Raw genomic sequence first — 20,820 nt, forward strand, 5'->3', positions numbered from 1 at the left:
GAATGGATTTATACCGTATGGGAGTGTGCCTGTTGCACAGAGAGCTGTAGTGGGAGTTAAACAGCATATTTTTCATGGGGAAGTTGTAGCAATCTTTGTTCAGTTGACATTTCTGTCATTTTCTCGTTTGTTCACAAACCCACCTGTTCATGAAACAGGGATCCAAAGTTGGCTATTTGTCTTTAAAACTAAATGCAGAGATGACTTCAGCAAAAAAAAAACACACACAAATATTTATATTAGGTGTTTAATCAGTGATGTATGAAGAAATGTCACACTTAGATAGATCTGCTCACAGTTCAGAGTGCAATATGATGCCTAATGGGTTGAAAAGTCACACTTTTTAAACACCTGACAGTAACATATTTGTCGATTAGTTCTGACAACACCGCAGATGTTGAGGGATCTGCACATCACAGATTCACCGTTATCACAGAGTGCCACTGGTCCTCCCTTGTGCGTTTGGTTCAGGAGAACACCAGCACACTGTATCTGAGAGCGTTTGTTGACACAGGTACTTCTGTATGTTGGGCAGTGGGAAACACGTGTGCCGAGTGTGAGAGCAGCACGAGGGCTTTGGCCAAAAGCCTCAACTGACCTCAGTTATTGCAGTGAACATTTGTGAGTCAGTGTGCACACAAGAGACAATGAACTGCATGGACTTTATTATATCATGTATGTACACTCCCCAAGCAAACATGCTCCAGTTGACAGTGAGGTACACTTTGAGACCCTTTTCCCTTACTGTTTGGCCACTTTTGTTTTCTGATAGAGAGTGAGGCCAGTGCCTACAACCATTATGACCTCACACAACCTTGTGTTAATGCTGGATTTTCCAACTTACAGTTATAGCCAGCATATGATATTATTACATTCATTCCATGTTGGTTTACCTGTGCAAAACCATAATGTTCCACCAAAAGGCAACCTTCCCAAAAACCTTTTTCCTTTTGGACAATTTAACATTTTGTGCTTTTTTTCAAGATTTAAAACTGCATTCCCTTCTCTTCAAAACAAAGAGCAAAGTTACAGTCACCTGAAAAAGAAAGGAGCCTTTGTTTTAAAGGTGTTATGTTACAGGACATTGTTAAATCTGTTGTTTTCATTTAAAATGAGGTAAATACAGCCTCGGATCAACAACACGTGACGTATTGTTGGGAGTGTCATTATTTATCGAGCAAAACCTAAGCCGAAATGCAGTAGCTGCAGGTGAAAAACCAAGTCCACGGTTCAACCCCTCCGATTCAACAGCTTGTAGAACCAATTTTAGCACTGAGATCACGAGCATTCATTGAGGTTTTCAGCAGTTGTTTATGCACAGCTCTCTAAAGGTCCCATCACAGCATTTCAACCAGGTTGAGGTCTGGATTTTGACTGGACCTTTGCAACATCTCGATTCTTTTCTTTTTGAGATATTCTGTTGTAGGTTTGCTGCTGTGTTTGGGATCATTGTCCTGCTGATGACCCAGTTTCAGCCGAGCTTTAGCTGTCGAACAGATATCCTCACATTTGACTCTTTAGTACTTTGGTATACAGAGCCGTTCTTGGTTGACTTAGATAGTGCAAGGTGTCCCGGTCCTTAGGTTGTAAAAGGAGCCCAAAGCATTAACCTTCCACCAGCGTGCTTGATGGTTGATGTGGGCCTCCACAATGATGCGAGAGAGCAATGCCAAACAGAAAACAATTCGCAAGTCACGGAAACCACAACCAGTGAGTATTAAACTCTGTGACTCACCCCAACCATGTATTTTTTGATGTGTAAACCTTACTCAGTACATTGTTACCAATCCAGACCATGTACCTTTATCTAACCCTAACCAATAGCAGGTGAGTGTGAAGTTGAAACGTAAGTAATTGATCATGGAAGTAGAAAAAGTTGGATTTCTGTGGAATATTTTGACCAGGGTAAGGATTAACCCATTTGAACAGGAGATTCTTCACTTGAAGGTGAGGGTTTAATTCCACCTAATACTGCATTTTTGTCCTTGCATAGAGTGGCAACTATCAACCTTATTCAACAGGAGTGGAAACGTCATCAGGAGTGCGACAGGAGCTGTATTGCAGTAGAGAACTGAGGAAAGAGGATGTAGCCACAGCACAATTTTTGAGCCTTTACAGCGAAATTGCGACATGTTTTTCTGTGAACCAGTGTGTACGTATTTTACAATCTGTCAAGAGATTGTGTTGTTTTAAAATGTCCTGTTGCGTAAATATGTGTATTCTTCCTCATTCCCATGACTATAGATCAGTGCTTATTCCAGTGGACCCGTTTGTTTCAAGACTCAAAAGTGTTAAAGCATTTGAAAATATTTTGTTCAGTACGTATTTCCTGCACGAAAACACCAAAAACGTGCTTGAGCCTGGTCGACTTGGTTCGCTCAAAGCTCACGCAAACACTGCCTACTGGCCTCACTCTGCGCTGGAGGCTTCTGGTTTATTTAGCTGGAGTTTTACAGTGATTGGCCTGGTAATTTGGGACGCTCTGCTCTATCGTTCCCAGGATATGTTTAAATAGAAGGATATTGCACAGACGTTTCTTTCAGAAATGGAGTGCGAAAACCCTCACCCCGTGACAAACTTTGCACGTGTAAATGTCTCATATATTTCAGGAGGGAAGGGATCTTCTCGTTAGTTACCAGTGATGTGTGAGTTTGGCTAATGTCATTCGCAATGCAAAATAGATATTCCTATGATCCTGAATGGCTTTGTTGTTGGGACCAACAGTAGAGTGGATATGTTGACCAATTAGCAAATTCACTGACTGAGGAAAAGGATGGATATTAACAGTGGGACACCCCGATTCAGATTCTGTTTTAAGATAATGTGTTTAACATCCTGTACAGCCACAACTCATCTTACCTTTACAGTAGAACTTATTGGTCCTTGAGCAAGGCACCGTACCCCCATGCTTCCCGGTCGCTGTGTATGGCTGTCCACTGCTCCAGTGTGTATGTCTCCATGAGTGTGTGACCCTGTGAATGTGTGTGTTCAACAGGTGCCAACCTGGATGGGTCAAATGCAGAGGAGCCATTTTGTGCATTTCGTGTGACAATGACTACAGGACAGTAAAGTAATCTTAATCTTAACTTTACACTACACATTCAAACTGCTTTATCTACAATGCCATGATGTGCCACTCTGAGCGGAACTTTACAATGTAATTACAGGCACAAACTGTGACTGTGTGGTTTTTTTTTAATAGGGCTTTACCTTTCTGGTACAATCACAAATGATTGACTGGGTAATGAGGTTAGCAGAGTGTTTACTTTATGAGCCGGTGGCACCTGTGAGTGTTATAATTCACAGTGCCGAAAAGGTCATGTGTATAAAACCCCCAGAAAAGCATGAAAGCAGGTGAGAGTGAAAATGTGAACTTAAGAAAACGCTGGTTAAGTTGAGTTCACAACGTTCTCAGTGTGTACGTATTTATGTACAATAGAATTCTCTCTAAAATTACAAATGTTTGATTTGTGCAACAGGAAGTGAGTTACGCCATACATCTGGCTAACAGTTAAGGTTTTGAAACAAGTCAAGAAAGTGGGTTTGCCTTAGGCTTCTTTGGAAATGAAGAAAAAAAAACATAAAAAAACAACCCTGTGAAGTGTTAGCTTCCAAGCTGTAACAACAAATGTGATGAAAATGTGCCACAAAATGACCAATGATTCCTTTTATAAGAAGATTTTCTTTCCTTTGTTGGCAGTTTTCTTTCATTCCTTCAGATTAACACAGTACAAGTATCAGCTGTCAGCTGGGGCCGTGTTGAAGTTGAAGTCGACTAAAAAGAAACCCATTAAGAGAGGAGAATGGCTTATGAGTTCAATAAGTTCAAGCTGAATTCTTGACATTCTAGCAGAGGCTCCTATGGAAACTTTCACCTTGTATATTTGACCTGCAGGGGAAAGAGGGCAGATAACTGTGCAAACAGAGCATGTTGTCTCAACTGAAAAACATCTCACATCTCAGGGGAACATGTAAATATTTCCAGGAAGGCTGTCACAATGACGGCCTGAAATCTGAAAATGATGCAAAAGACAAAACTGAGAGAATAATAATTTAACTGGCACAATGAAAGCTCACGGAAATACATTTTAAAGGCTGAATATCCGATGTTAGCATTTCACTCTAAGCCTTTTGATCGGGTGATATGTTTTTGATGAGTGAACAGTTGTGTTCGGTTATCCCCAGTTTATGACGCTGACTAGATCTGACAAGTGCTTTCTTCAGTTTTCAATCAGAAAGTTTCAGTTTTCCTTTAAGATCAAGCTTCCCTCAATTCATGATGTAAAAATCACAAAAACGCAAGACTTTGAGTGATTGAACCGGTCTCAGACTGATGAAAGTGAACTTTCTCCCCAGGCAGTATAGTGTGTGTGCTGTGCATAATAGAGTTACTGTTCCAACCTAAAGCAGTGACATGTTAAAGGTTTAGCCACCTCCCAAGTTCACTGCAAATCACACTGTGCAACAGGCATTGGAGGAGCTTGGCCACAACACGTTTGATGTGTGCAGGTGGGTACCTGCAGAACTGTTGTGTGCCATGACTGTGGAGACCCAGATTCACAGATTCAAAGCATCACACTTGAAGGTTTTATGGGCTGACGGACTACAAAATGATCGTAATGTTTGCTGCTGTGTGTGTTAACATGAAATGCCAGACCTGCCAGAAATGATGTTCCTGGTTATCTTTGGTCATAAGACCATAACAACGGTGGTCGTTGAACCTCTTTCAGCATCAGATGTGGGACTTCCCTTTGAGGTGAAGATCAAATATGTCTTTTTTTCCACATTGGTCATCTTTCATTGGGGACAGCCAAAAATCACAAAGCGTGTACAGGGCTTAACCAGCAATAGACAGCAGTCAGAGCTCAATCAGTTTGGAGAACAAGTGAAGGGAGCTAACAGGCTAGCCAAGCTAGCAGCTTCTCAAAACAGGAAAAGAAGAAAAGCAAATATTCACCATCTAAAACAACTCAAACCTCAGAATAAAATTATACCTATTCAAATGAACTCTGTATTGTGGATTTTTTTTTTTCATCGCGTCACTTTAGCCTCAGATAGGTGCTTAAACTAGCACTTTGCTGTGCCAGTAGCCTTCAGCTACTGGACAAACATTGTGCAATTATTAACCAACTTCTTATCTGTACAACACTGATATTTTTTAGTTAAACGAAAACATGTAAAAAAAAAAAATCGCTATTCTTCTGTCCCGTTTTCCTGCTTACTGCTGTACACTGCAGATATGACAATGGCCAACCATGAGGACTTCACATAGTCTCATTAAAAAAAACAGATTCAAAAGCTATTACAAAAAGTAACTTCTATATTAAGCCATCAGGCCCAATGCAGTAAAATAATAAACACATTGACCCTGATTTAAAAAAAAAAAAGGGTAAGAAGGTGGTTTATTAACTCATAATTCCAACAAATGCAAACACATATGTTCAATAACAAATCTCTGTGTGAGCCCTGCACGTGTACAGCCATACACATCAAACCCCCCCCCCCCAAAAAACGATGGGATGTGGGGCTGAAAACCATAGTCGTGAACTGCGGTATCTCAGCCTCCTGGGGCGTTATCATGACAACGTACTCAATAACAACTCACAAGCACATTGTTTTAAAGTTCACAAACTTATTTAGTGTTACTGTAAATCAAGGCTAATGGGCGCATCATTAATTGACTCATTTATGACTGTGGGGAGGCCACAGCTTCATATTGTACAGTGTGTGGTGTTTCCGGGTCATGTGAACAACTGTGGATGCCAGGAATGTTCCATCCAAGAATGAGCCCATTGTCGAGTCAAATATTTCAACTGTCTTTGTATTTACCCTTTTATTAGAACTACACTAAACAGCAGTTTCTGGGACACTTTAGGAAATTATAGGAACGTGTCAAGGAAAAAGCAGCTTTACACCACTCCTTGTAACTTTAACATTTAGAACTGCTCTCAGAGTGACATTTCAATGGCTTTCTTAGTCATTAATCTGCTCTGAGGTGGATTCTATCTTAAGAAAAGGTGGGCAGCAGGAAAGATCTGTGCCCTGTCCTTGCTAAGTGGGTGGCACAGACGAGACTCAACAAGAGTGTTTACACCAGCTGATCGGTTTTACAAAAACAGTAACTGAGAGTCAGACAAATGAACCTGGAGGAGTTCGGGCGAAGATGATCAGTGAAGGCATGTTATGTAAAAAGCACCTTGCTGGAGGTGGTGTGGATAAACTTTAAATACAATTTTAGCCTGGCCAAAGGCGACGCATGGGGAGCAGAACAAGCACAGTCAGCTCTTACAGGAAGAAGGTCACATAGATGGGTATCAAACAGCTGAGTGTCACCAGTCTGACCTGCTTTATCTGATCCTCTCTCTTTTTTTCTGTTAGTTTAGCTCAGCCTGTTTTTTTTTATACATTTAAAAAAAAAAATCCAATTCCATCTCAATCCACCGACATTTACATGAAAAAATCTTTGTTTGTGTCGTCTTTATCATTGCTGAGAAGTGAAATCCCTCTGCCATGACACAGTGTGCTGCACTGACACAGTATCATGAAACCGCACGCAGGCTTGGCCTCATTTCACCTGCTATATAACGTTATCTAATCTGACACTAACACTCAGCACTGGTCAACTGGTGTTATGAAAGTTTGCCCAATCAAAAGATACAAAAAGAAGTTTCATAATCAGTACATCCTTCTCTGATCTCTTCATCAGATCAAGTTCTGCTTTTCATCTCTCTTTCTCTTTTACTATTTGCACAAATTACACGATTACACCAACACATTGTGTTATGTGGGACATACTTGGGACATACTTTGTACTTGTTTTTAACATGACGACCAAACTGAAAATGCCTGTAGCACCTTATTTAAAGTCTTCTGTCCATCAGCAGTTAAACAAATATAATGTGTTCACATCTTGCTTTAGGCTTACTTTGTTTAATTTTTAAAGAGAGACAAGTTTGCTGCTGTTTATCCTATCTTGCTAAGCTAAGCTAACCAGTTGTATGAGGTGGTATCTATCCACCTTTAAAGATAAGAAATGCATTTTCTACTCAGTCTCACAGCAAAATTGAGAATAAGAACAAAAAACGAACAGACTGTCTGTTCAGAAACATGGTTTTTGCTCTTGTTTTTGTGCTAATGGACAGAAAGATAACTACACAGGAATAGTTTGCCACTGTTGCATCATATTCAACAGGCGACAAAGTCTGCATGGGGAAGTCAGAGGGGTTGGATGGTAGAACTATATAAACAACTGTTAAGGTTAACAACTAAGTTTAACCATCACTTTTCCTAGTCTATGATATTCTTAAAGAAACCTTACTTTCAAAGGTCATTTTTCTGGTTTCACTTGCAGTTTCAGTCCTTGTTTGTCGCTCTTTTATGCGAAAGACACTTCTTGGTAAAAGTTGGGTATTCAAAACTACATGGTTAATGTAAGGAAAACATCATAGCTGGTGTTAAACCAGACACTGTAATAATGGATGGCATAAAAATGTCCTTTTTCTGGATCACAGTGCAACTTTTTCCAAATCAAATCAAAAGTGATTACACCCTTTGGGGAATAGCTCCTATTGTGGAATGATTCAAAGTGTAGAATAGAATAGAATAGAATAGAATAGAATAGAATGGAAAAATACTTTATTCATCCCCCAGTGGGGGAAATTCAAATTTGTCAAGCTCAAAAGCATTTAAATATTTACAATGACATTTACAAAAACATGTCAGCAGTCACTGTTAAGCAGTCACCCCCTGAACGTCTCAGTCCTGCAGCACAGTGAGATGAGCCTCTCACTACAGCTGGTATATCAACACATATCACCTATCAACAATTGCATTCATTCTAGGATCAAATATAAACACTTTAGACTCTTAAGATACAAGATGCTTCATAGAAATAAGCCACAACAAACGTGAATAACTGTTGTCACTGACACAGGTTAAAAAATAAATGATCATTGATGCAAGACCTACTACACATGAAGTCACAGGGGTATATAGAACAATCATTTAAACAAACTTCTAATGTGCATCTCTACACCTTTTTGCATTTTGTGAGTGAGTGAGTAAAACCCTTAAACGTCGTTCCTAGGTATCACCTGTTTACCTGAAATGGCAAAACTACTGGTATAGTATAAACTGTGCAAACTTGAGGTTTCCAGTTATTCAAACTGCAGGAGGATTGGCATGAACACGAATGCTTCACATGGAAAATGATTACCAGAGGGATTGTAAAAAACGTCATTGTGAGCTTCCACAAAGATAAGAGCACATATAAGGAGATTAGTGACCAATTTAAACTTAATGAAAACATTTGCAGCAGTAAAAAAAGAGATATATGGTAGAATAATCCATTGTAGACTATCACAAATAAGAGTTGCAGTAGCTGCCCTATATTTCTGCAACATACATTGTTCTGCTTGCACAATCTGGGTCTTAAAAACAGTCAAATCATTTAAACTTTGCACAGATGTTATCACTGGAAACTGCAGTCTCCGCAACAGTGCAGAAAGTGTAGAGTATATTGCATAACATCAACCTACGTGAACAGCTCTCAAGATTTGTTTCTTGCTCCTTGACATAAAACTGAAAGACTCTCAAAACAGAAGACGGAAAAGGTCCTGATGAATTTTGGGAGAACATTTTTCAGGGACATTGAATAAAACACATACGTTGAGATCAAGACATATTAAATGTGTTTACCTCAGATTAAATCCAGTATGTTTGCTATGAACCTGGCCAGGACTACCACAAGGAATGAATAGTCCTCATTGTGAAGCACAGAGGTAGGAGTGTGACAATATGGGGCTACATGAGTGCAAAGGGTACTTCAAAAGTCTTGTAATTACACCAAAATCCTGAATGAAATGATGACTCATGTTTCCCTGAAGCTTGCCTGAAGAGAATATTTCAGATAATGATCCAAAGCCAACATTACACAAGAGTGACAACTATGACCTGACCAAGTATGTCACCTGACCAGAATCCAACAGAATATATTTAATAGAGAACTCTGGGGCAACACAAGCCCTCAAGCAAAGAGCAGCTGAAAAATATGACTCTGCAGTATGACATACAGTATTTCTTCAGAAAAAAACAGGCCCCCTGACTGAAACAGTCCCATATGTTGTTTGTTCATACCTTCAATTTGACTTTTAACAGTGTGCTACATAGTATTGCGCCTAAAAGCGCCAGGAGAAAACCATTAGTGTTTCTACATCAGAGCACACATCATCCTTAAGTCTTTCTTTTTGAAAGCCACAACGTCCTCATAATTGTAATATGGTGGGATTAGAAAACAAACGTGGTTTGGGCAAAAATACTCTTTTTACAATGCCACGTTACCCGCATGGACGCCGCTTTACTGGTTGCCTTGATTACATGTAAACACAACACATTACTACGAAACATTGCAATGGCTACGGCTTAAAAACATTCTTTTTGCAATGTGACAGTAGGCGTCAAGTGTGCACTTTTTACCCATCACATGCAGTCTCATGACCACTAGACAGTCTCCTTGAGAAGTTTGGGCAACACTGACGTTGTGCTGTTAAGGATTTAGTTATCAAAGGTATAAAAGCATCGAAAAAGCTTAGAAAAAACAACAGATGATTAAATTCTCGTCAGACCTGTCAAGGTGTAGCTGAGATAGGCCCCCTCCCACGACCCTGAATTGGATAAAGCGGGTATAAAAAATGGGTGGACTCTTGAATTTAAAGCATAACTTTTTATTTTGCATGGAGCTCTACGGCCTTTGTTTTTAAAGGTTGGAAATCGAAAAGGTTAGTATTTAGATCAACCCACTGTTCAACTTAAAACTAGGCGTGAATTTGAATTATTTTGGCAATTATGTGATATTTGCCAGAGATGTTCTTGCATCTGTTGCATGACGTAATACCAAGAAAATATAGCTGCATCGGTAATTGTTTACAGCTTGATTGATGACTAAGAAAAATGCAGTTGAAATGAGAGCTTTGCTCAGATTGTGAATCACTATGCCCCTGATTCTGCAGAATCCGATTTTTATGTAACAGCTTGTCTATACCACAGATGCTCAGCTCCTATCCAAGAATCATACTCATGAGAGACGTATTGCAGCGGCTATAAATAGGCTATGACTCATTTTGCTTGACTTTGGGGGCTGTTTCATAATAACAAAAGTGTGTGTCTGTGCATATGCAGGGATGTCTTTATTGATAATTTGTTGTCAGGACTGTTACATTTAATTCCTTCTCTTAATCTACTGTATCAGTCACTGCCCCAGTGCACCAGCCAGGTGATGTTTTTTTTTAAATGTGCAAATCCCAAATTAAGCCCTAGATTAGAGTGTCAGCTCAGACTCTGCTGTCTTCTTGTAACAAGAGGAAAATGTCAGCATCAGTGTATCAGTATTGGCCTCTGACATATATTAAAGGAAAAAACATTCTGCATTCGGCATTCAGACCAGCTGTGAGGCAGAAGCCAAGAGCCTTAGACCCGCTTTCCTCCTCATGCTTCTATTCTTGGGCAATGACATACGTCACGCTGTTTCCAAAGCAACCACGTCTGACCGTTTTAGGAGGGGGGTGAGGGCATGGGGGACTGTAGGAGAGGACTTATGAAATACTCATAAAACAAGTGACAGACATCAGGAGCGTCGGAAGAATGTGGATTAATCAAAATTCTCACAGCTTGCACAAAACTGTAGACAAAGAAAAGAAAAGCATTCCCATAAATGCAGTCAGGTTATTGAAGGACATTTTTTCTGCGACCAAAATGTCTTCTTACAACTGACATCAGAGCAGTGTTGAGCTTTGTCCCCCAGTGTTTAGAGGAGTCAGATAACAGGCGACAATAATGATAAGTTTTCTTCTGTTGAGCCATCATTCCGAGCAGCCATTGCATTGTCCCTGCTGGCTGCTTATCATCGTCAAATTGTTATGAAAATAAACAATGAAAGGTTTAAAGTGCAAATTACAGAACTAACACCAGAAAATTGCAGTTGGTTTTCAATGACAGAGTGGTGTAAAAACAGAATAGCAATACTCTTAACTTGCAACTCGTCACATAGCGACACTTTGATCACTGACATCATTCTGTAATGCAGAAGGTACCATTCGTAGGTGTTTTTTGTCACGTTTTCAGTTCTGTTTTGTCATGTTTTCAGGTTTCCAGGTTAATTTCTTGTCATGTCTTTTCCCCTGTCACTTAGTTTCACTCAAGTCACCTGTTTCTGTTCCACAGCTGCACCTTGTCACTAATCACCTCCCCACAGTATTTAGTTTCCAGGTTTCCCCTCACTCATTGCAAAATCCTTACCATTAATGCCACATTCTTCACAGTCTTGTCAGGTCAGGTTTTGCCTCATCGCCACTGTTATTCATAGTCTTGTTAAATTGCAGTCTTGTTTCATAGTCAGTCTTGTTTTGTTTGCTTATTCACAATTAAAGAATATTTTGATATCCGGCTCAGCCGCTCTGTTCATGCCTTGTTTTTTGGATTAAAACTTGCTTTACTTTGAAGTCTGCATCTGGGTCCTCCTTTCTTGGACCACGTACCTGACAGTTTTGTAACTTGAATAATTTTCGGTGTTAAATCAAGGGTTTTTAAGCCATTTCATCATCCAACCAATGCCTACAATGGATTGACAAAACAGTGGCCTTACACATGATTGGAATTTTTGTTAATATAATTCAATATGTTATCGGCTGGATTCCACTAAGCAGCTGGTCTAAGCCAAAATAAACCACCTCTGCTGTGCACTTCTGTCTGTTACTGTAACTGTGGCAGTTCCGACTCGCTGCAAAAACGATACTAAAAAGAAACTAGGGTGCTCACTCAGATATGATACCGTGTCAATTTGCTTAAAGATTGATACAAAGCAATACAGAAGCTGCTGGATTTGACAAAATATCAGCGTAAGCGTATATCGTATATCAGGGAGTAAGAACAGGTTGGCAGTGTTATTCATCCCACCTCTTTAACACGGCATGTTTTTGAGATTACGCCTGATGATGCTCGGTTCCTTTGCTCAAGGCAGATTCCAAAGAGGAGATTGAAATACCTATATTTTTGTGATGGAACTATTGGACATTTAAATGTTTTTTAACTTTCACTTTTAAAGTGTAAAAACGAAACAGGTGGAAGGGGGAAATCCCACTAAACTTACGCCCTGAAGCATACAAACGTTCACAATCCACAAAAAAGAAATGATACAAAACCTAATATTTTCTGTACAAGCCTCGAGGGTAAAAAGAGAGAATTTATGTATTCTCACCAAAGAGTTACAGAGAGATTTGAAAGAGTCCCATGTTTTGTCAGATAGGTAAGTCTTGTTTTTCTTGTGCAGCTTATCCTTTTTGTTACTGCATCTTAGCTGCTGTTTTAGACAAGCGAGCACACAATTTTTCTCATTCGGCAGCCAATCTATGTCTCTGTAAATCAGCACACGGGGACAGGAGCTCGATTTCGGAACAACAACGGAGAGAACTCCCAGCACAAGATGGAGTTTTGGTGTCAGGGGTGGATCACATATTTGTCTAGGTGTCAGGTGGGCAGATGTCTCAGGGAGAGGTGCTTTGGAGCAATTAAACCATTCAGTTTGGGAACAAAAAGGGTAGGCAGAAGGAGGGCATGGCTGTAAGTGGTTACATAAAACATCCTGTGTGGTTGCGTAATCTGTTCATAATCAAAGGCTGTTCCAGATATAGATGGCCCAGTTTCCTCCTAGTTCATTCCAGCATGATAGTGGCACAGTGTCCTCAGCTCTCAGGTTCACCCGAGGCAACTCTGGTGAGGCTTTCTGATGAGGATTCTTGAACTGCAGCCATAACAACAATGCTCGCTAGTCATTTCCCATGAGGGGACAATTAATACTGTGTTTCTTCTGCATGAATATAGGATTACGTTGAAATTGTTTGTGGCGTGAGTCATAATTGGTTTGACAACTGCTCTGTTTTCTGAAACCCCACCTATGATATACCACCTTAACGACATGTCACCCAGATAAGAGCCAAAGAAGAGACAGTCATAACGACAATGCTGTGAGATATCGAAGTAGTCACACTACAGATCCGATGCATCATCAGCATTGTGCTACACAGATTATCAACAGTGCATCTTCATTTGCAGAGCCTCTGTCAACAAAATCATCCACCGTTAAAAGAATGTTTTTCTCTCACTTAACCTGACACTCAGATGCAACCCTAACGATGTGTGTGTGTGTGTGTGTGTCTGTAAACTCACACACACACACAAGCTCAGATTTGGTCATAATTTGAGACAACAGTGCCATCGTGATGTTGAACTGGAAAAGAAAAAGTACACTGCTCTCTTTGGCAGTTTTTAGTTTGTCTTCCGAGAAATGTTTTGAATAAGGATTGGGTCTCACAGCACATGTAGCATGTGTTATTTTAGCCCAGTCTCACCAGGAAATGTGTTATAGATGCATTTGTTCATGTCCATGTCCAACAATAAAGGTGCAGAAATTGTGAGAGGGCAACATTTCCTGGCTGTTTGTTATGTACAAGGAGGCTATCAGATGATGTGATGCTGTTTCCATATTAATCATTATTCTTCTCACCGTTATCTCAGTCGAGTCACTCACATCAACGAGGAGACTGTGTCTGGAGCATGGTAGCGTCTTTTGCAATGGCGGGGGAGGGGGGCATACTGCAGTGCTGGACAGGGTCCAAAAAAGGGCCTTCAGGATCATCTTTAGAGGCTAAACTACAACGCTTAAACTGGCATCTTTTAAGAGCAGGAGGTTTCAGGCCATTCAGCCAGATGAATTTGGGGGTCCCTTTAATAATTTGTCTGGACTGAAGTAAACAAAACAAAAAGAGAATTTTGAGGAGGAAATAAAATCACACAGTGCAGAATGAACTGGCAGGAAGTTGCAACTTTGTATATATTTATCCAAGGATGTCAAGTTTTTTTTTTTTACTATTTCTATATACCCGTTAGTCTAATGGAATTCCTTCCATATGGAAATCTGCCTTCGTCTGTTTAAAGCGTGTGACTCCTCTTAAATACCTACGGGCAAATTTCTAAACACTCTGGTTAAGGTTTTTGAAAGTCTTGTCGGGGAACAAATAAAAAGATTTTTGTCTACTAGTAATAATCAATGTGGTAATCAATCTGATTGAATGAAAATGTATTGCACAGCTACACCCTAAAAGTTGTAAATTAAAAGTAGTCCATCATTTTATTAAATCTCTAGGCAAAGAGCTAAAGCTTACAATAATTTCTCAGATTATACTCTCGCTGGTTAGAAAACTAAACAATCAGTGTGTGCAGGCAGAAGGTTTCATCTCTTGCCTCCTTTGTGTGACCAGGGGTGTTCCCCAGGGGTCAGTCCTGGGGCCACTCCTATTCACTCTACAAATCGATAGTTTTGATCAAATTGCTTTCACTTTTATGCTATTGACACTGTGATGTGGTGCTTTGTTCTTTCACTGAGCAGCTCTCAGTCAGCTGCACCGTGCATTCCAAACAGTTCAACACAATTTGTGTGACTTACAGCTTGTTTTGAATACCAGCAAAATTAAACTCATCTTATGCTTTTCAGGGCTTGGGACATTGAAATATTTTTGAGTCTCGATAGATAGATAGATATATAGAGTAGAATAAAATGTGATTCTTTATCTTTTATTCCTTGTATCCAGCAATTCTAGTACAAAAACTTAAGACAGAAATCATTTTTATTTTTCAGCATCAAATAGTTTTTTTTATCCGAGGCCCCAAAGAGGCTTGTAGCTGCCACTGCCTTGTCTGTTCTAGATTCAGATGATGTTAGACCTAAACTCACATATTAGTGGGTTCTTTTTTTACGAGGCTATTCTTGGTCTGCTTCCTCCTTACTTATAAACTTTTAAACATTTTTCAAAAAGCTCGAGAAGTTGTTGTGTTTGTTGTTCCTGCTGTCTGCTCACAGAACCCATACTGATCATGGAAAGAAAGAGCATTCAAATGTGTAGCCTGGCTAAATGGGCTCAGGACACAGAAATCTTATTTTGGGGTCTTTATTCTGAGCAGAAAAATTGGTGTTCACTTTACATTTAAAGAAAAGAATAAAATATAACTCACAGTTGTTTTCAAAAATATCTGGTATAATCCTTACCACAGAAAACAAAATAAATTACTTTCAGAGGACTCTCCTCCATATACTTGCTCTTTGGCAAAGCAAAGGTTTCATCAACACTTAACTGGTGATTGATCGCAAGTTCTGGCAATAGAAGTCAGTATTTAAGTACAAACAAAATATAACAAGAGTGCAAAAATAACTATAATGGCTGATCTATGGTTGTCTGTCCGCAACACCAGACACTGCAGAGACGAGGCTCTCCGCCATTACGGGAAACAAACCCGTGAATCCGCTTAAACAACAGCTCACTCCATGCAGAACCAAACCCACATGTCCGTGTTCTTCTAATCAATATGGCGTCTCACATCCGGTTCTTCTTCGGGGCTGTAAACCAAATACCACAGCCCATGGTGGGACTCCTTAATTGAGACAGTGCCATCTAGTGGTATAACCGTCTAGTTCTTTATTTCCCACCTGGCTACACAAATGTGCTGCTCCCTGTAAACGGAATAAGCTTCAGCACCACTTCAAATGAAAGAAGCCGAGGCCGCTGAATGATTCCTAACTTTTATACATCTTAATGGTGAGTAATCTGAAATGTATATGTTTTGATTTTTTTTTATTTGGCTTTACCTTGAGCGATTTCTAGCTTGTGATATTTATCTTGTGCTTTAAAAAAAAAATCTGATATATCAGGGCATTTTAGAAGTATTTTTATCTTTTCTGACTTTCAGCAGCCACATCAAAGCTGTCACCAATGTAGCTTTTTACCAACTCAGAAACATAGACAGAATTAAAGGTTTTCTCTCCCAAAAAGACCAGGAGAAACTCATCCATCCATTCATCTCCAGTAGACTCAATTACTGTAATGGTCTTTTAACTGGACTTTCCAAAAAGAGCATTAAACATCTGCGGTTCATCCAGAACGCTGCTGCAAGAGTTTTAACCAGGACTAAGAGATCTGAACACATCACACCAGTTTTAAAATCTTTACACTGGCTTCCAATTAGTCACAGAATAGATTTTAAATGGTTGGTTTACAAATCCCAGAACGGTTTAGGCCCAAAATACATCTGTGATATGTTCAGAGAATATAAATCCAGCAGAGCTCTTAGATCCAAGGACTCAGGTCAGCTGGTCCAGTCCAGACTTCAGACTAAATATGGAAAAGCAGCATTTAGCTGTTATGCTGCAAACAAGTGGAACAAACTGCCAGAGGAGATTAAACTGTCACCAAATGGAGACATTTTTAAATCCAGGTTAAAAACATTTATTTTCTCATGTGTCTATGCATGAAATCTGCACGGTATCTTTTAACTTCTCGAGACTGTTGCTTGTTTTTATTAATTTTAATTATTTTATTTCATTCCATTTATATTCTTATTTTTAATGCTTTTTCTGCTCCCCGCTGCAATGCTTTTATTTTATGTAAAGCGCTTTGAATTGTTTTGTATATGAAATGTGCTATACAAATAAATTTGACTTTGACTTTTCTTTTAATGTTTTTTGTTATGTTTTGCATGCATTTTTATGCATATTATGTAAACTGTATAATTTTTATGCATTTGTCAGGCATCTGTATGTGAAGTGTTTTGTTGCCGCGCTGATGCTGCTGTCTCGGCCAAGATGCTCCTGTGAAAGACATCTGGATCTTATGGAGATTTATTCCTGGTTAGATAGAGGTTATAAATAATGCAAAACTTCAATCTGAAGCCTGTGATCATGAATTGGATTGAGTGGGTATAGAAAACGCACGGATGGATATGAATATTTGGATTTAAAATGCATACAAGAGTTTAGATTAAGTGCACAATTTATTAAAGATCATTAGGATTCTGCATATGAACAATTTTAATATGGAACAATCCATCCATTTTCTATACCCTCTTAATCCAGTTTAGCCTATCCCAGATGTCATTGGGGCGAGAGGCAGGGTACACAAGGTGAAGGTCACCAGTCCATCACAGGGCGACATGGAGACAAATGAGACACACAACCATGCACACTCACGCTCACTCCAAGGGACAATTTATAGTCGTCAATAAACCTGACATACATGGTTTTGGATGGTGGGAGGAAGCCGGAGTACCCGGACAGAATCCACACATGCACGGGGTGAAACTGCAAACTCCACACAGAAACCTTGCTGTGAGGCGATGGTGCTAACCACGGCGCTGCCCACGGACCATTTCACAGTGTTTGCAACAGTGTTAAGGGCACAGAACCAACAAGCAACAAATGATTCCAAATGTTCTGGTTCCAAATCTTTAGCGTCATTAGTTTCCCAAAGCATCCCAAACCTGTGTCAGACTGACTAATGCTCTCGAAAGCAGTGGTCATCTTTTCCCCCAAAACAATGACACACTGATTCAGGAGAGGATCAAAGCCAACTCATTCCTGAGAGAGCCACAGCAGCTCTATAACTACCGTGCCCCTTTAAAAGTAAATTGTAATGAAATGAAAATCTATGTAGAAGAGGGTGTAATTGATGATTGTAGAGAGTGCTCAGGCATTGATTGCTTTGGTACTGAGTGCAGCGTGGTGTGAGAAAAGCCTGCATCCTGCTAAAAACCAGACCTGGCAGAGATGCTTCTAATGTTCTGAGGCAGCGTGATTTACGTACTAATGCTTGATATATGAAGTTGCTGTAGTTTCTTAGTGGGAGTGGTTATCAGTCGATAAGCAGGGTTGTTTAAGGTTGCAGAAACTTCAACAGTCACTATGGGCCAAATCCTTTTACAGCACAACACTCAACTTTGAACATTTCCCTCAGTTTCTTGGCTGCTGGCCTGGGTGGATGGCTTTGAGCATCATGGGAGCAGTTCACTCTGGGTTAAGCCCTTTCAGCCAACTGTTCAAAAGCCCTTTTTGCATGCTTGGCCTCTCTAGTGGTCGCCTCTGAACTGCCTCCCATTTCATTTTCGGATTTAAGGGAATGACGTTACTCTCACTCAAATCTCAAGAAAATCCTTTCAGTCCTCTGTGTGGAACAAACATGGGGATTATGATACCACTTTGTAAACATCTGAAGATCACATCCTTGGCTAACATTAAACCAAAAAAGGAAGCCTGCCAAGAGATGACAATAGCTGCTCTCAGTGCCATATTAAAAAAAACACTTTAAATTTAAAGAGGCTTTTTCAACTGAATTGCAGTCCGGTACAGAGCCTTTAAAGTTCCTGTGCAGCTTCTTTAAAAAAAAAAAAAGTTAATTAAATAAACTAATTAAACAAATGAATGCCTTTATCATGGAAATATAAAACAAATAAAAAGATCACCTGTTAAATTCCTTTAGAAGTTTATTAGATCAAGAAAAATGTATCTAATATATAAAGTTTTGCTCAATTATTCATTTGTTTTCAGACTTGCCTTCCTTCATATCATTAAGCACAACACAACTCTCACTTCTGACTCATTTTTGTATATATTTCACGATGGAGCTACAAGTAGGATGCAAGGAATCTTCTCATGAACATTGACAGTCCACTGACGAGCTTCACAGGATTGCCTTTCATCGTTGGTATTCTCACTGTTGGTTTAAAAATGACACATGTTAGAAAAGGGATTTTGGGAAACATGACCTTAGTTGGTCACAGGTGCATCCAAGCACGAGACTATGGAAGATTCTCCTCTTAGGTAGGGCTTTTTTCATATAGCAAATTCTGCTTCTTAACAACTTGGTGCATCTACTGAGGGAGCTGAAAGATATATGATGGAACTGTCTTAACTAATGAATTAGAGTATGTACATCCCAGTTTCATGTCAGGAGGTAACACCTACGCTGGTCCACGACACAAACAGTTACTGTAAAGACAATAAAGGCTCAGAATTATTACACCTTTCCTCACTCTGTTCCCTACAAAGAACCCCTCAAGATTGAAAGCCATTCCAGTATCGTCACATCTTCTTCCTTGATTTCTTCACACTCGACATGTCACTGCATATGACGTCGTGTCCACTTTCCATGTCTCACCACTGCTGATCTGGCCACAGATGCCTATAAGGGGGAGATTGTCCTCCTCATCATAATACCCTGAGGTCATATGTTCACGCAGGCAGCGTCGACCTATAATCATGTTTAAAAAAAAAAGCGACCTGTTGTGATCATAAGAGCATCTGCATGGGAAGCGTAAAAATGGCCTCCAAGAGGGTGATGGTCGCCTTGCAAAAACAGTGTGTTTTAGCCTTAACCATGACCATTCCACACATTCCACAGGGCCGCATGGTTAAAAGTTCTGCTCATAACTTGGCCATCCAACCACACCTCCTACTTCCATATGAAGACTTAAGAATGATGTCTACTCCAATATGGAAACACTCATATAAGTTGAATTTCCCTCTTGGCCCTTGTAGGGGGCGGTACTGTACAGGACACCTTATAGGTTACATTTAAGGGTATGAACAAACAACCTATATGCTTGTTTTGATTGGAGGACTTGTTGGGAGGAAGGAAGGACCAGTGAAAGGCGCTAACCCACCACATTTCATGCAAGAGATTGCTCATTTAAGACTCATCCTTCAAAAAGTTTTCCAAAATCCTTTCAATTTTCCACTTTCCCTCCAGCCCATATCATCAGCACACCCACAGTCAAATGTCCTATCAAAAGCTGTCTTTTGAGAGAACATGTGTGGGAGGCAGATAAGATAAAACGGGATAGATCCTCAGATCTAGTATAGTTTATATTGTGGAGTTGAAAATCTATAAAAGTTACTTAAATAGAAAATCAATCAATCCAGTTTGTAAAGAGAATGATAATCCTTTCAATCCATAGTCTTTCGAAAAAGAAACCTCCAAGGAAAAGAGATAACTGTTGACCCCCTTAAACAAGCACTCTATTTTTGACTGCATAACCTCTTTGTATTATTGTTCTCTGTTGTAATGTGGGATAATGGAATTAGACAGTTGAGTTTCATTGTGCAAGAAGGGAGAGCAGGAAGCGAGGAGGAGGAGAAAGCAAAATCGAATAGAGGGGTTTGTTGAGGACAATGGCTCAACTCAGCAGGGCTATCTGAGGTCTGTTTATTCTGTCCTTACCTCATGCTCTCACTACCCAGTGTTTATTCATTCATTCTACTTCAGCAACTCAAGGAGAAGCCCAGGCAAGTCACATATTCAGAACATGTCCATCTGTGGAAAGGGAAAATGTGATGAAATATGCAGTTATTCTATGTACACTTTTGGCAGTGACTTTTCATATGCACTTCCTCACAGTGCTGCAGGGAACTCATGGCCGTTCAACACCACCAGTCAAAAGTGTTCTTTTCAAAAGAGATTACAGGGTTTACTGACTTATGGTGCTCACTTATGTCTGTATGGAAGTTTTCACAGTGAAAAAACTTAAAATGGTTTTGTTGTAACTCTTTACCTTTTCACTCATTCAGTGAATGGAGATCTTTGAATATTTTAATCTGCTTCCACCCGCAATTCTGCACGTCAGCAACGCCAAGTGACTGCTTGATTGGCTGCTAGTAGCTAGCACCCACTCCTTCAGCCAGGCCAAGTCCTTACTCTTAGAGACTAGTGCAAACTCACTAGGCCAGGCCAAGCAGCAACTAGCCTGCTGCTAACATTTTCCCACAGCTTACGCTAGCTTCTAATTTCATTAGTTACTCTCGGTGCATGCACAGTTGCAAAGTATAGCATTGTAGTCAGGACTGGTTCCTCCAATGTTCTGCACTGAACATAAAGACTGTCTGACCTCACCCTGCTGTGACTGTAGATGGTACTCCGCAGATTCAAAGATATGTCATGTAAGGTTACA

The sequence above is a fragment of the Leuresthes tenuis genome, unplaced genomic scaffold (assembly GCF_036924035.1).
Source record: "Leuresthes tenuis unplaced genomic scaffold, fLeuTen1.0.hap1 SCAF_17, whole genome shotgun sequence".
NCBI lineage: Eukaryota > Metazoa > Chordata > Actinopteri > Atheriniformes > Atherinopsidae > Leuresthes > Leuresthes tenuis.